At 42.6% G+C, this 14,736-nt stretch overlaps 1 protein-coding gene across 9 annotated transcripts in view; it reads right to left on the bottom strand.

Annotated features, from left to right (window-relative positions):
- The window catches only part of LOC126267010 (ATP-binding cassette sub-family C member 5-like), a 531,190-nt gene that overhangs the window by 384,124 nt on the left and 132,330 nt on the right, over nt 1–14,736 (bottom strand). The gene's annotated exons all lie outside the window — the stretch shown is intronic.

The following is a 14,736-nucleotide window of genomic DNA, read 5'->3' on the forward strand; positions in this document are numbered from 1 at the left end:
CTTACACCTCGGAGAGAAAGCTGGGTGGCACGGGATAGATGTGGATCTGCGTTATTCTGTTGAAAAATCACATTGCCTTATTGGTGCACAAACGGTAGCATGACAGGTTGAATGATGTTTTGGATGTACTGTGCACTGTGCAATGTTTCCTCTACAATCACCAGAGGAGAACAGTTATTGTAAGATACAGCTCCCCACACCTTGATACCTGGTATTGGCCCTGTGTTCCTCTGTCATGTACATTCCAGATGCTGGTGCTCACCTGCATGACAATGCACAAGTGTATGACCACCATTGGAAACAAGGCAGAAGAAGAGACTCTCATTACTGGTGGCAACAAGTCTACTTTTTTTCTTCTTAAGCACCTATCACAACACCACTGGCGACAAGCTGCACAATGTTTGCGTGCCCTAACGGCATACAGGATTGTAGCCCTGCTTCATGCAGACAGATGCATGCAGACCAATACAGTACTTTGTAAGATGCCAACAGCCATGGTGTGCATCTGTGCAATGCCGCAATTCAGACCCCAAGCTGATGGCCGTGTGCACCTCCTACGGACCACTGGTGAGAACATCCATACACTGTGGAGACCTCTCGTACCAGGTGTAATTCAATTCTGCTGCATGACCACCCCACCTCCCACAGATCGACTATATGCCCTTGCTCAGACTCCATCACATGCACAAATGATTCACATCCACACTGTGACAGCATGTTAACAATGTTGCAGACACGGCTGTATCTCCGTATGCCACAACAAACTGGCTGCTACTGACTCTGGAGGTGAACAACTGCTGCAAAGCTTGCAACATTGCATGTCTGATAACGCAGTTCCTGGTTTGTCAGCAGTGCTGTGTGACTGATCATTGCATTAACTGCCCTCTATTGGTGTCTCATACAAGTACGACATGCACTAGTCACTTGCACCTTTTTTTCGTTTTCAAATAGTGTATATATATTATGGTTCAATTTTCCAAAGGTGATCTAACTAGCATTTAAGAGTACCAGCAGTATTCATAACATACCATCTCCTTTCAGTGTCCTGGCATTTAAATTCAGTAATTCAAAATGACAATCCTCAAAACATAACAGCTTGTATGTCCTGAACTAAAAGTTTCTCATGACATTCAAACATTACTTACATGAAATTACTCTTTTGTATACTCTTTCTCAATCTGATAAACACTCTTCCTAAAATTAAAAAAAGCTTGATCACATGATTGAGAACGACATTTGGAGACATCAAAAGAGTCCAAATCCACGCCAACAGAAAATATAGCTTGAAACTATCTAATTCTTAGCATTGTATGAACAACTGGCCATCAATTTCCAGTTGCCTCAGTGTGTCTTGAGTTTTCCTCCCAGTAAATAGCAAATTATTCTACATCAACATTTTTTACATATATTATTATTACCCAATAAAATTCCCAGTGCAGTGTGGTGGCATACAATGGCCAGTCAATCCCATTGTATGGTCAGATCGCATATAAAAATGTTACTTCACAACTATCCCTGCTAGTAGTCAACTCTTGGAAATCAACCAACATTTTTGGCTTAGTTGCTTTTGTGCTTTTTAGGTTTTGAATTCATAACAAGCTAAATCTTGTTTCAACTGTGATGCCAAACACAGAACTTGAAACTTCATATGTGCAATGGAAACTCCAGGTAGGAATGTCAACAATGTAGGGGAAAACAGATTGCTAATTACCATAAAGAACACACATCAAGTTGCAGACAGGCACAATTAAAAGACACTTACATAAAGCTTTTGGCCACAGCCTTCATCAGTAAAGGAGAGACACATGCCATTCGCACACACAAACAAGCACACCTCATGCTCACACGACCACCAACTTCAGCATCTTGGGCCAGATCTCTTTTACTGATGAAGGCTGTGGCTGAAAGCTTTATGTAAGTGTCCTTTAACTGCGCCTGTCTGCAACTTGACATGTCTTCTTTATGGTAAATAGCAATTTGTCTTTTACTGTATTGTGTACAATTCAAGAAACTGTTTGAGCTCGCATTTGGTTGTACAACAAGGTTCTAGGCCCATGTACACTTAAAGCAATCAGCAATGCCTACATTTTGCAGAGCTCATCCAGTGCCTTTCACCATGTGTGAGTGAGTTAAAGCAGAACTGGATAGGTTGCAAAGTATGAGATTTAAGTCTTCAGTATTGTCTAGCCAGTGTGCTATGTCCAGAGTCACAGTTAAGAGACCAAATGGATCAGTTAAACTTTATGGTGATTTTAAGTCTACTGCAAAAGGTCAAGCAAATGTTGATCCTTATAAATTATAGAGTGCGGCAAACAGTTATCCTTTTTTAGATTTGATTATGTAAATCCAGATTTTGGCTAGTAGCTAGCCATTCTCAGTGCACTATTTTCCATTATCAATGCATGCAAGTACCTGTTGTTCAGACGACAGTCACAGTTCTTTGAATACTACATAGAGTAGGACCAATGACCATGGCAGTCTGGTCCCTTTAATCCCACAAGCCACACTACATACTGTAGTATTCAAAGAACTGTGACTGATGCCCAAACAACAGGGACTTACATGCACTGAGAATAGAATATTACATACAATAGTATTCAAAGAACTGAGACTGATACCCGAGCAACAGGGACTTACATGCATTGAGAATAGAAAATTGTGTATTGAGAATGGCTAGCTACTAGCCAAAATCTGGATCTGCATAATAAAATCTAAAAAAGGATGACTGATTGCTGCTCTCTATAATTTGTAAGTCACAAACAGTTGCTGAGTGCACCCAATTTCCGAATGGGAGGTAACCTGATGAAAATGTTGATCCACATCTAGTTCCTAGGCCAAATGCAGTGTTAGCAAAGGTGGTTGGGACCATTATTTTTCAAAAATAAATCACACTAACATCTTATTTCAGTTGCATGTAGATGAGCAGATGGAGTATTTTCTAGTGATTAATTTGCCATAGGCAGCATCATTGTAACAGGTGTCCATTTGGGGCCGCAAGCATTCCCATGATATTTCAGAGACACCTTGAGCAACTCATCCAAGGTATCCACAACTGTGTTCATTATTTAGATGACTTGCTAATTACTGGAACCACGTGGGAGCAACACCTGTGCAACCTAATGATGTTGTTTTAGCAGCTCCAGGTCCATGGTCTGCAATGTCATTATGATAAATGTAGTTTTTTTGAGCCAAGCATCAAGTACATGGGGCCCTTATTAAGTAAAGAAGGGCTTATGCCCACAGGATCTCATAGAGGCACCAACATACCAGCTCCTAAGAATGTCAAAGAACTACAGTTATTCCTCAGCAAAGTAATTTATTATATGAAGTACATTCCTAATAAAGTCCAGATTTGCCCTCTGTCACCAAATGGCCATGATCTCCATAGCCACTCCATGGAAAGGCTTGCCCACCAGCCTGACTGCTACCACTACAACGTCCACCCCCATTTAGGCATTGAGAGGTGTTAACAACTACCTGTGATGGGAGCTGATGGATGTGAAACCGTTTTCTCCCCCTAAGTCACTTCCAGCTCCCACCATCACCACCAGCAGGCCCCTCACAACACAACTGCCGGAGATTGGGCATTTTTGGACAGAAGTGCCCATAGAGACCAAACTGCTGATCCCATCTCCACTACAACCTAAACCCACTCCCTTGCAGCCAAGCCCAATGTGCTCTCTGGAAACCATCAGTCATCCAGGTCTCACCCAGACAGCACCATCTTCAGGTCCAGCTGATCACATCGAGGGCATAATACAGAAGCCTTAGCTGGGGATTCTGGCACCTCTTTCTCCCCTTCCTCACTGAAATCAGCACAGGTGGACCATTTCAGACCCCATATGTCGAATAAAGGGGGTAAGATTTAGTTTGGGACAGTGATTTGGATTCCTAACCAGTCCGAGGATCAAAAGGAGGAACACATCAGAGATACAGAGGTTACATATTCTCACTATAGTTTGCTTGTGTGGGAAGTGCTGCTACTGCCGCAACCATGTCACATGGAGCCAGCTACTGATGTGAGTATGTCGGTCAACACTGTGGCTTGGCTCTTGCTGATTGTTAGTTTTTGAAGCCTTTTGTTACTCACCATCAAATAGCAGGGTTTGACCTTACCTGTATTATGCTTGTGATTTGGATTGCTCCCTGGACTATCACACATGTTTAAGACAGCTTTACTTTGTTCTGGACTTGTTTTTGGTTAGTAACGCACTTTGTGAACTCAGCTGTCTTTGACCTCAGGAACTGCCTCTTTGTGCCAAGGGTCTCTGCATCAAGATCAGTGCGAGTGAATGAAAACTGTGTTCTACCTATGCAGAGTAGGATAGGAAAATGTGGAGCAAACATTGCCAGCAGTTGCTTGTGGTTGGTGACCAACTCAAATACTCTACCAAACAGTCAATATTGGAATTTTTACATGCCACAAATGACAGAGAACCCAATTTTCTATCTGTGAGTAATTTTGTTAGGTAGCTGACAGGGTATTAGATGCAAACGTGATTGGAAGTTCAGATCTGTTGGTTGTACAATGTGACAAGAATGTTCCAGTCCCATAGGGGGAAACATCTGTTGCTAGGATGTGAGGGCACCCAGGAGAAAAATGGGTGATTGCTTCACAATAAAGACTGCTTATTTTATTTTATAGATCCATTCAAAAGGGACATCAGCTTTCTAATGTCTGTTCAACATTGCTGCTTTCATGGTAGCATTTGAAAAAAAAAACCATCCACAATAATTTATTTAACAAAGTACTGACTGAAGTTCTCCTATCAGAGTGCATGGTTCACACAGCTCCTGGATGGCTTGCAGGTGGGATTTTGCTCTTCTCATTCTGTCTTTTCCCATAACACTTCATAAGTACTCTAATTCTGGTTTTAAGAAATGAGCACTTCTGCACATTGCAACAGAGACTGTTTGCAACAGCACTGTGAAAACCTGCCAGAGGTTGCATGAAAGGTGTTCTTTGCCTATATTACTTAGCACAATTAGCACAAGGACAATGTCTTCAGTAATGGCTCCAGGAACCTTTGAAACATTGATGGGGCATTTGCTGCACCAAACAGCAGCCTACAGTATTGATATAATCCACATTCTGTATTTATGGACATGAATATTTGACACTCTGTGTCAAAGAAAAGCTGGAAGTATGCTCCAGAGAGGTTGATCTTCAAGTAGCAATGTCCACCCCAAGGTGTGAGAAAATAATTCTTGGGTCTATGGTACTGGATAGGTATCTGCCACAGTTTGGGTGTTAATGGTACAGTTTGGGTGTTAACTATGGGCTAGAACCTGCTGCAGATGAAAGAAGATCCATGTGTTTAATGGACTACTATGATGGGGTATAGCTGCAGAGTTCATGAAATTGGTGCAGAATTCCCCACACTTGAGGTGACTTACTTAATTCTGTATGGACTCTCTGATGGCATAGGATACAGTGTGAGTATTTGAAAATCGCAGAATAGTGATATGTGCTGAAAACCATTTAGCACATCCCAAAATTTGCTAAAGGGAGAGGAATTTGTAACAAATGTGCTGATTTTTTGAGAGGGTGTGACTTCTGTTATCACATGAGTAGTCTACAATTGCATTAAATCATTAAAATAGTCCATGCCAATTATGTATGGAGCATCATTATGACTGCTATTACAAACTGAAGATACTGGATAACTAATTTTTACATCACCAAGGAATTCCATACATCCAAAACTGGAACTGCAGGGACATGCTGTGTGGCAGAAAGTGACAGAGTTTAATTGTCCACTTGTCACTTGTAACAACACTGCTGCAGTGACAGTATCCAATTGAAACAATACCCAGTGGCCAGGGATATGGCCACATGTGCCTTTCACAGCATCCATCCCATGTTGTATGGAGAATGTTGATATTCACTGGTGGCAAGGACTTTGCATTTCATCTTCAAGATATGTGACAAATGGTGTAATGTTCTCTACTGCCAGTTATTTTTGGAAATGTAGCTTTTATATTGAGTTATACCATTCATCTTTTTGCAGACTATGGCTGTATCATCTTATTGATTACTGCTTCAAATTCTGCAGTCCTTGCTGGAAGATAAATGTTTAGCATGCTTTTCATTTTCAGGAATAAATACAACACTTCTCAGATCTTTGTGTCACATATTCTTGAAGTATAATACAGCTATCTTCTCATGACAAACAATGATTTTGTAAAAACATTACAATAACCTTATAACCCAGAACATCCATGTAAAAGTCAACTTGACAGTTCAAAATATGAACCAATGAATTACTATAATCTTTTTTTGTTTGTCCCCAAGTTGATACCAGCATTGTTTAACTGCAGCTTTAATTCCAGGACTGACATGCTGCTCCAACCTGAGCTGACAATTCTTAGAGTATTCACAAACACAGGTACTTCCTCTCATAAAATTACTGTGATCACTGTCCCACATTGAAGGCACACATCGTCTGTTGACATAACATCTGCATCTACACCTACATCTTGTTATGTTTGTAAGTTGCCATATGAAAAATAAAAAATGCAGTCACTCTCCTGTACAACAATTTATTACGTCATCCTATTGTTCACAGGTATCATTTGTCAGAAAGGTAAATGTAGGCTACACATCACTCTTCCAGGGAGATACGTAATACCGTGACAATGGTGCAGTGGCCTATCCAAACACAGACTGTAAAAACACCTCTGTGATGGGGAAGGTGTAGCAACCGTAGTGATAACAGAACTTGGGCCAAAGAGAGGCACCCTTCGAAACATGAGGCAGGCTGGCCCAAAGTGTGTGGCTAACGCAGCTCTTATTTGAAACTGTGAATGCAACATCTTTCAGTTTAGATATAAGGCACTGAGCTTCCTATGTTACTTCAAATAATTGTGTGATGGCTGGGACATGTACCAATGTAGAATCTGTTAATCTGAAGGCGTGAATCAGGACTTGATGTGTGTGTCTCAAACCAACCTATCTTATATGATTCTATCTGAATAATATTCAGAAAACCCATCTGATGCGGAAGTGAATTTATAGTGTCAACTAATACCTTGGAGTTTGATGGCCCATTGTAAGTATGTCTGTCCTAGTTGTTTCGTGCACTGAAAGAACTGTAGTCATTCTGAGCCCATATGCTCTCAGTGGACAAAGTATGGCACTGGTGTATCCATGAGCTCATCCAGGGTGAAGGCAGGCAGCTCCTGCTTGGGGGAAGGAGGGTGGAGACCAGGTGATCATCTATACCACTCGAAACATTTGCAGTCTGCCCCACATCAGGAAGCATTCCCAACAATAAGAAGCATCAGTTCTGTGTCCTGTCATGAGGTGATGAGGCAGGCATGTTGTACGAACTTCATTCCTCTCAGACACTGTTGAACACAGGGAACATAGTTCATTACACAGGGAATTGGGCTCTTGTGGGCCATGGTGATTGTGAGGTCACCTCAGAGCAAGTCAGTAACTGATCTGTAAATTCTTATTGCTGTACCTGCTAAAGTGCAACACCTGCCATTAGTGCTAATAGTTTTTTTACTTGTAGTTCCAGTTGTTTTTGGTATATTTTGATGAGCTTAAGATATGCTAGCCCATCTGTAACACACTTATGAACTGGCTAGATCTAGATGCTGCTCTGTACACATAATGATTATGGTCACTGATATTTTAGTTGACTTCCACACATGAGACTAATAGCTTCTCAAATTTGCAGTAGTTATGCAAATAATTATGATTAAAGAATTTGCTGGCCATCAACCATTAAATTGCCATAGCCTTATATCAGGGAAAAACTGAAGTCCATAAGAACACAACTAAAGTAGAAGAAACTGACACTTGAAGTTTCAGAAGTTCAGTGCTTATCAAAAGGTGCAATCATTGATACTTGATAGCAACTTGAGCAAGTTCAGTTCTATCATATGTAGATGAGTGTTCCTGACAGGAGCATAATGCCTTGTCAGTACAGCAGGGCAAGACAGCAAATTCAGCAGAGCCCTGCAGAGCAGATAGATAAACAGAGTCCAGCGGCAGGGGCAGCAAGAAATAGTGCGGTAGAATAGAAGGCAATGATCTGCGTGAGGTGGCTGACTGAAGAGAAGCTGACTTCCACCTGCTCTACAGTCACTTATATTACCATATTCATGGTTCCTCATGTGGTGGATTCGTGTAGCCAGCAGTAGTGTGGTGTAGTTACCACCACTTGTGGCAGAGCCACTACACCTATGTCATCTATGGTACTGGCCATCAATACATTTTGGCCATCGATAGCTGCCTATCTCCAAAAAATTCCTCACTTAGAGAACAGATAAGATATATTCCTTTACAGAAATCATACAATTTCTTCTGTACATTATCATGCCCATACTGTAAATATATCATCTACAGCAAGTAGCTTATCACAAATGTCAGTTGCTTTTTCAAATGGAGCTGATTTTTGCTTTTCCACTAGGAAACTCTGTTAATCCAACAATGGAAAATCCAGGATGGAATGTAACAATATTATGAAAAGGAAAGTTGCTACTCACCATATAGCAGAGATGCTGAGTCGCAGATAGCCACAACAAAGAGACTGTCACAAATAAGCTTTTGGCCAGCAAGGCCTTCATCACAAATAGATGGCAAGGCACACACACACACAAACACACACTCACGCAGATGCAACTCACACATGCATGACTGCAGTCTCTGACAACTGAAGTCACACTGCGAGCAGCAGCCCCAGTGCATTATGGGAGTGGTGACTAGGTGGGGGTAAGGAGGTGGCTGGGGCAGTGAGGGGGAGGCATAGTAGGGTAGGTGTTGGGGACAATGAACTGCTGCTAGGGAGTGCACAGGGACGAGGTGGAGAGAGGGTAGGGCAGATATGTGCAGATGGTTAAATGAAGGGCAGGGGAAAGGTGGGGAGAGGGGGTTAGTGGAAAAGGAGAGAAGTAAAAAGACTGAGTGTGATGGTGGAATGAGGGCTGTGTAGTGCTGGAATGGGTACTGGGAAGAGTCTGGATGGGTGAGGACAATGACAAACAAAGGTAGAGGCAGAAGCATAACGTAGGCTATGTTGCAGGGAAAGTTTCCATCTGCATAATTCAGAAAAGCTGGAGTTGGTGGGAAGGACCCATATGATACAGGCAGTGAAGCAGTCATTGAAACAAAGAACACTGTGCTGGGCAGCATGCTCAGCAACAGGGTAGTCCATTTCTTTCTTGGCCACAGTTTGTTGGTAGCCATTTATCTGGACAGACAGCTTGTTGGTCATCATGCCCACACAGAATGCAGCACAGTGATTGCAGTTTAGCTTGTAGATCACATGACTGGTTTCACAGGTAGACCTGCCTTTGATGGGATATGTGATGTTTGTGACCGGATTGGAGTATGTAGTGGTGGGGGTTGTATGGGACAGGTCTTGCATCTAAATCTGTTACAGGGATGTGAGCCATGAGGTAATGGGTTGGGAACAGGGCTTGTGTAGGGATGGACAAGTATATTGTGTACATTCAGTGGTCGGTGGAATACCACTGTGGGGGGGAGGGAAGGATAGTGGGTAGGACATTTCTCATTTCAGGACACGACGACTGGTAGTTGCTCCAGTCCTGGGTGGTAATGAGTTACGAGGGGAATGCTCCTCTGTGGCTGGACGGTGAGACTTTGGGAGATGGTGGGAGACTGAAAAGATAAGGCAAGACAGATCTGTTTTTTTACAAGGTTGGGAGGATAATTACAGTCTGTGAAGGCTTCAGTGAGACCCTCGATATATTTTGAGAGGGACCACTTGTCATTGCAGATGCAACAATCATGGGTGGCTAGGCTGTATGGAAGAAACTTCTTGGCATGGAATGGGTGGCAGCTGTCAAAATGGAGGTATTACAGGTAATAAGTAGGTTTGATATGGACAGATGTACAGATGTAGCCATCTTTGAGGTGGAAGTCAACTTCTAGGAAGTTGGCTTGTTTGGTTGAATAGAATCAACTGAAGCAAATGGGGGAGAAGCTATTGATGTTCTGGAGGAATGTGGATAGGATGTCCTCACCCGCAATTCAGATCGCAAAGATGTCATCAATGAATCTGAACCAGGAGATCAGTTTTGGATTCTAAGTGTTTAGAAAGGATTCCTCTAGATGGTCCATGAATAAGTTGACATAGGATGTTGCTATGCAGGTGCCCATAGCTGTACTCTGGATTTGTTTGTAGGTAATGCCTTCAAAGGAGAAGTAATATGGGTGAGGACATAGTTCATCATGGTGACTAGGAAGGAGGTTGTTGGTTTCGAAAGTAGTGTTCAACAGCGGTAAGGCCATGGGCACTAGGGATGTTAGTGTAAAGGAAGGTGGCACCAATTGTGACAAGCAGGGCACCATGTGGTAAAGAGACTGTGTCAGATTGTGGACAGTCAGTGGAGAAAATGTTTGGTATCTTTTATATAGGAGGGCAAGTTCCGGATAATAGGTTGAAGGTATTGGTCTAAGAGAGCAGAGATCCTGTCAGTGGGGGCACAGTAACTAGCCACAATGGGGTGTCCTGGGTGGTTCGGTTTATGGACTTTAGGAAGCATGTAGAAGGGAAGAGTGCAAGGAGTGGCAGGGGTGAGCAAAGAGATGGACTCTGAGGAGAGGTTCTAGCATGGGCCTAAGGGTTTGAGGAGTGACTGGAAATTCTACTGGATTTCTGGAATGGAGTCACTGTGACAAGGTTTGTAGGTCGATGTATCTGACAACTGATGGAGTCCTTCTGCTAAGTAATCTTCGCAGTTCAGAACGACCATGGTTTAGCTTTTGTCCGCAGGTAGGATTTTAAGGTTGGGATCAGTTTTTAGATGGTGGACTGCGGTTCTTTCTGAAGACGTAAAGTTAGTTTGCATGTTGAGGAATTTGGGGAATGATGGTGATGCAAGGTTCAAGATTAATAATTCTGGAAAGTTAGCAGGGGTTGATTTGGGGGCAGTGGGGGTGGATCATGGTTGGATGGAGGAGTGAACTGAGTCAGACAGGGTTCAACATTGGTCTTTGGTTGGGTCTGATTGGTTGGGTTGCTGGTGAAAAACTGTTTCCACTGTAGGGACCAGGAAAAGGAAAGAAGGTCTTTAAGAAGTCCTGCATGATTGAATCTGTGAGTGGAGTAAAAGGTGAGGCCTTTGGAAAGGACCAATATTTCTGAGGGGATATGGCTTTTGGAGGAAAAGTTGAAGACTGTGTTTTGAGTCTGTTTAGATTCTGGATTCTATAGGGTGGTGGGAGGGAGTTTTGGAGGGTGGGGTATGTGTAGTAGATCTGGAGACAGGGTTTGTTAGCTATGTGGGGATGTGGGGGAGGTGTGGAGGTTGTTGTACAGGTGGTGATCAGTGGTACTCGAAGAAGGGAGTAGGAAATGAGCAGGGTGGAGAATTTTTTGAGGTGGCATTGTGCATGTTGCTCTAGTTTCTGGAGGGCAAGAGTTTCAGTGTGTGTTGTGGGTTCCAGGAATTTGGGATTGCACAGCAGGATAATTTTGCAGATGGAGAGAAGGTACTGCAAGGAAGTTTGTTGTTAGTATGCTTTACAGTTGTATGCACTGGCTGCTTCTCCTTTCTAATATATAGCTTGATTTCTTCAACTTTCATGAAAGCTCTCCTTTATAGTGGGACTTATGGAATATTGTTAATAAATAAATGAATTAAAGCTACAAGATGAGCGTTGGCAAATTAGGTACTTCCTAACTACACTGTTTGCCTCTTCTTCCCCAAATCTATCTTTACTTCTCACTATGTCCTTATCTTGTCGGGACAGAAGCTGGCACAGTGTTTACCATTGTACCATCTCTGACCTACTTTTCCTGATGCCTCCCCATTCATCTTCGCCTACACTCACATCCACTCTCTCCTATCCTGGGATCTGAGTGACCTGCCCTTCTTTTAACCTTCATCAGCCTGTCTCTGGCTTCTACTCAACAAAGGAACTATTACTTCCAAAAGCTAGGTAGTGTGTTCATTTTCCTTCCATATGAGTCTGGACATAGGTACCTCCTGAAGGTAAATACTGGCCAGCAGAGCTGTGTCTCTATTTACTAGTTTTCTCAACCAAAATTTTTCTTTTATACAAAAAATTATTGTTATATCCAGTTAAATCAGCATGATGCAGTGGCATAGAAGCCATAGAGGGTAAAATAATGTGTTCATAATTAGTCACATCACATAAATGTACAAGGTATTCACAGGCCTCAAATGCGAGAAATTTTCATTATAAAATTTTACAAAGAAGTAATTAACTTTAGCTGATACAACTGGCCAGTTCATGCCAGAATAGGCCAAATCATTGCCAGCAAAGCTACTCTGTCAATCAAATGATGTCACATGCTCAGCTGACTTCTGAGACAGAGGCTCTCGGCTGTCTAGAGCAGATCCTAAGCAGCTTAGTTTCTTTACCTTTGCATTTCCATTCTCCTCTGATGTGACTGGGCTACTGGACCTACCTTCTCTCATTCCCCTGGCAATCCTTACCACACAATCCCCATGGGCAAGTAAATAACTGTAAAAGTTTCTTTCTCTGAACACGAGTACAATATATTGTTTACAAGCCCATTTCACTTTTTGATCATGATTACACTCCAAAGTGGGTTTACAAACTCACATCACTATCAGGATGCCAAATTCACCCTGTCTTTGGCCTTGAGGTGCCACATACAAATTACTAAGCCATTAGCAGATGCGTGAAACAACTGTGAGGGCTGCGCAACTCCGTGCTGTGGATGAGTGCTTTGCACAGTCACTCCCAGCTGCCATCACGGCCTAACCTGCACTGCCACCACTGCTGCTGCAACTTCACAAGGTTGTCCAACCTCACCCACCTCCTCTGCTACCCTCGCACAAGGGCATATCGTGGTAAACAACAGAGTGCTGTCCCAACTCTAGGCACCACCGCCATGTTGCTGTCAAACACTGCCTTGTAGTTCATCAGTCTGCAGATGTAAATTGTGAGCTTTGCTTTTAGGGAGAAGATGCCACCGGTACCTATGCCACTGAATTTGCTTTGTTTGTTTTGATGTGTCTAGTTTAAAGGGATGTCAACAACCAGGTCACCTAGACAGATGGAGATTGATCCACAATTACAAGCTAGGAAGGAGCAACTCTGGGTGAAGAATGGAGATCTGCAGAGGTGCCTTAATGAGGCATTACTGAATGTAACAGCCATTACTGAATGCAGCACTTAGAGCAGCACTGTGCCATCAGTTAGCCTCACTTTCCAATTTCTGAGTTTCCCATAGGTAGTTCTCTCCTGATCTACAATGGGTTCACTGGTTCCCACCATGTGAAAATGTCCACACTTTCACATAAAGTTTCACTGGCAATGGGAAAATGTCCACATGGAGTGATGGAATGTTGGTAGTAATCACCAACCTAAGTTGCAAGGGGTGGCTCATGTTTATGTAAATTTCATGGAAGGGCTGAGAAGTAATACAGCATTTGGCATCCTTGTAAAAGGGCTAGTGGACAGGTATCGAGATAAGCAAAGGGTTGACCACTACAGAGACAAAAGTTTGGTGAGGATTTACAGCACTTTGCTGGCCAAATAAGGGCTGTGTCAAGTTGTGGATCTGTACTGGGGGAAAGGAATGAAAGGATAAGGTACTAGACAACAAAGTGAAAACTTACAATTTGGACATATCTGTTTGCGGCATTGACCACACATAGATGCTGAAGTAAATTATGTTTCACCAATTACACTATGGAAGACTGTACAATTCACATTTCTATGCAAGGAGGCCATTCAGTCTTCCACTAAGGTAAAGCCCATTAGAGGTGCATTCATTGCTGAATTGCACTGCACTTGTTGCAAACACCCAGGTTACAAGGTTCCTGAGTGATCGGCACTGGAATGTGCTTACTTTAGAAAGATCATTCATAAGAGAGCAAATTGTGTGTCTTAACAACATAGTTCAGCTAACCAAACAGGCTTGAATGAATGTGAATACAGAAACGTGAATGGGAGCAGTTCTGCCACTGCCCATCACTCCCCACTCACAAAGTGAATCCATCAAGAGAGGTAGGAAACATAACTTTAAAAGGTATTTTTATCATTGACACATGTGTAGAATTAAGAGTTTTGTTTGAGAAGACACAAGTCGAGCCCAGAATGAATTTGCAACATTCCAACAACCCACTAAATCATATATCATAGTGTTGACGTTAAACAAATCTAAGAAAATATTGGGTGGTATAGGGAACATCACTTGTATCACTGCAGTACAGGTGTTCTGTAGCTGTTCCTATGGAAGACTATTGATTGGTGCACTTCCATTGGTATGATGAAGAAGGTAGTGGGATTCATCAGACCGTGCAATGCTCTGCCACTGCGCCAACGTCCAGTGACAACGGTCATGTGCCCATTTCAGTTATAGTTGCCAGTGTCATGGTACTAAAATTGGCACATTCATGAATCGTCAGCTGTGGAAGCCCATCGTTACCAGTGTTCGATACACTGTGTGTTCAGACACACTTGCATTGTGCCCAGCATTAATGTCTGATGTTAGTTCCGCTACAGTTTGCCACCTGTCCAGTTTAACCAGTCTGTCCAGCCTATGACATCTGAAATCTGTAATAAGTGGTTGCCGCCCAACCCCACAATGACTGGCTGTGGTTTCACCTTGGTTTTGCCACTTGTTGAAGACACTCAACACAGCACTCTTCGAATACCCAACAAATCACGCATTTTCTGAAATGCTCATGCCAAGCCTCCAGGTCATCATAATATGGTCTCGGTCAAACTCAGATAGATAGTGTGCCTTTCTCATTTTA

Source organism: Schistocerca gregaria, chromosome 1, assembly GCF_023897955.1.
Source record: "Schistocerca gregaria isolate iqSchGreg1 chromosome 1, iqSchGreg1.2, whole genome shotgun sequence".
Lineage (NCBI taxonomy): Eukaryota > Metazoa > Arthropoda > Insecta > Orthoptera > Acrididae > Schistocerca > Schistocerca gregaria.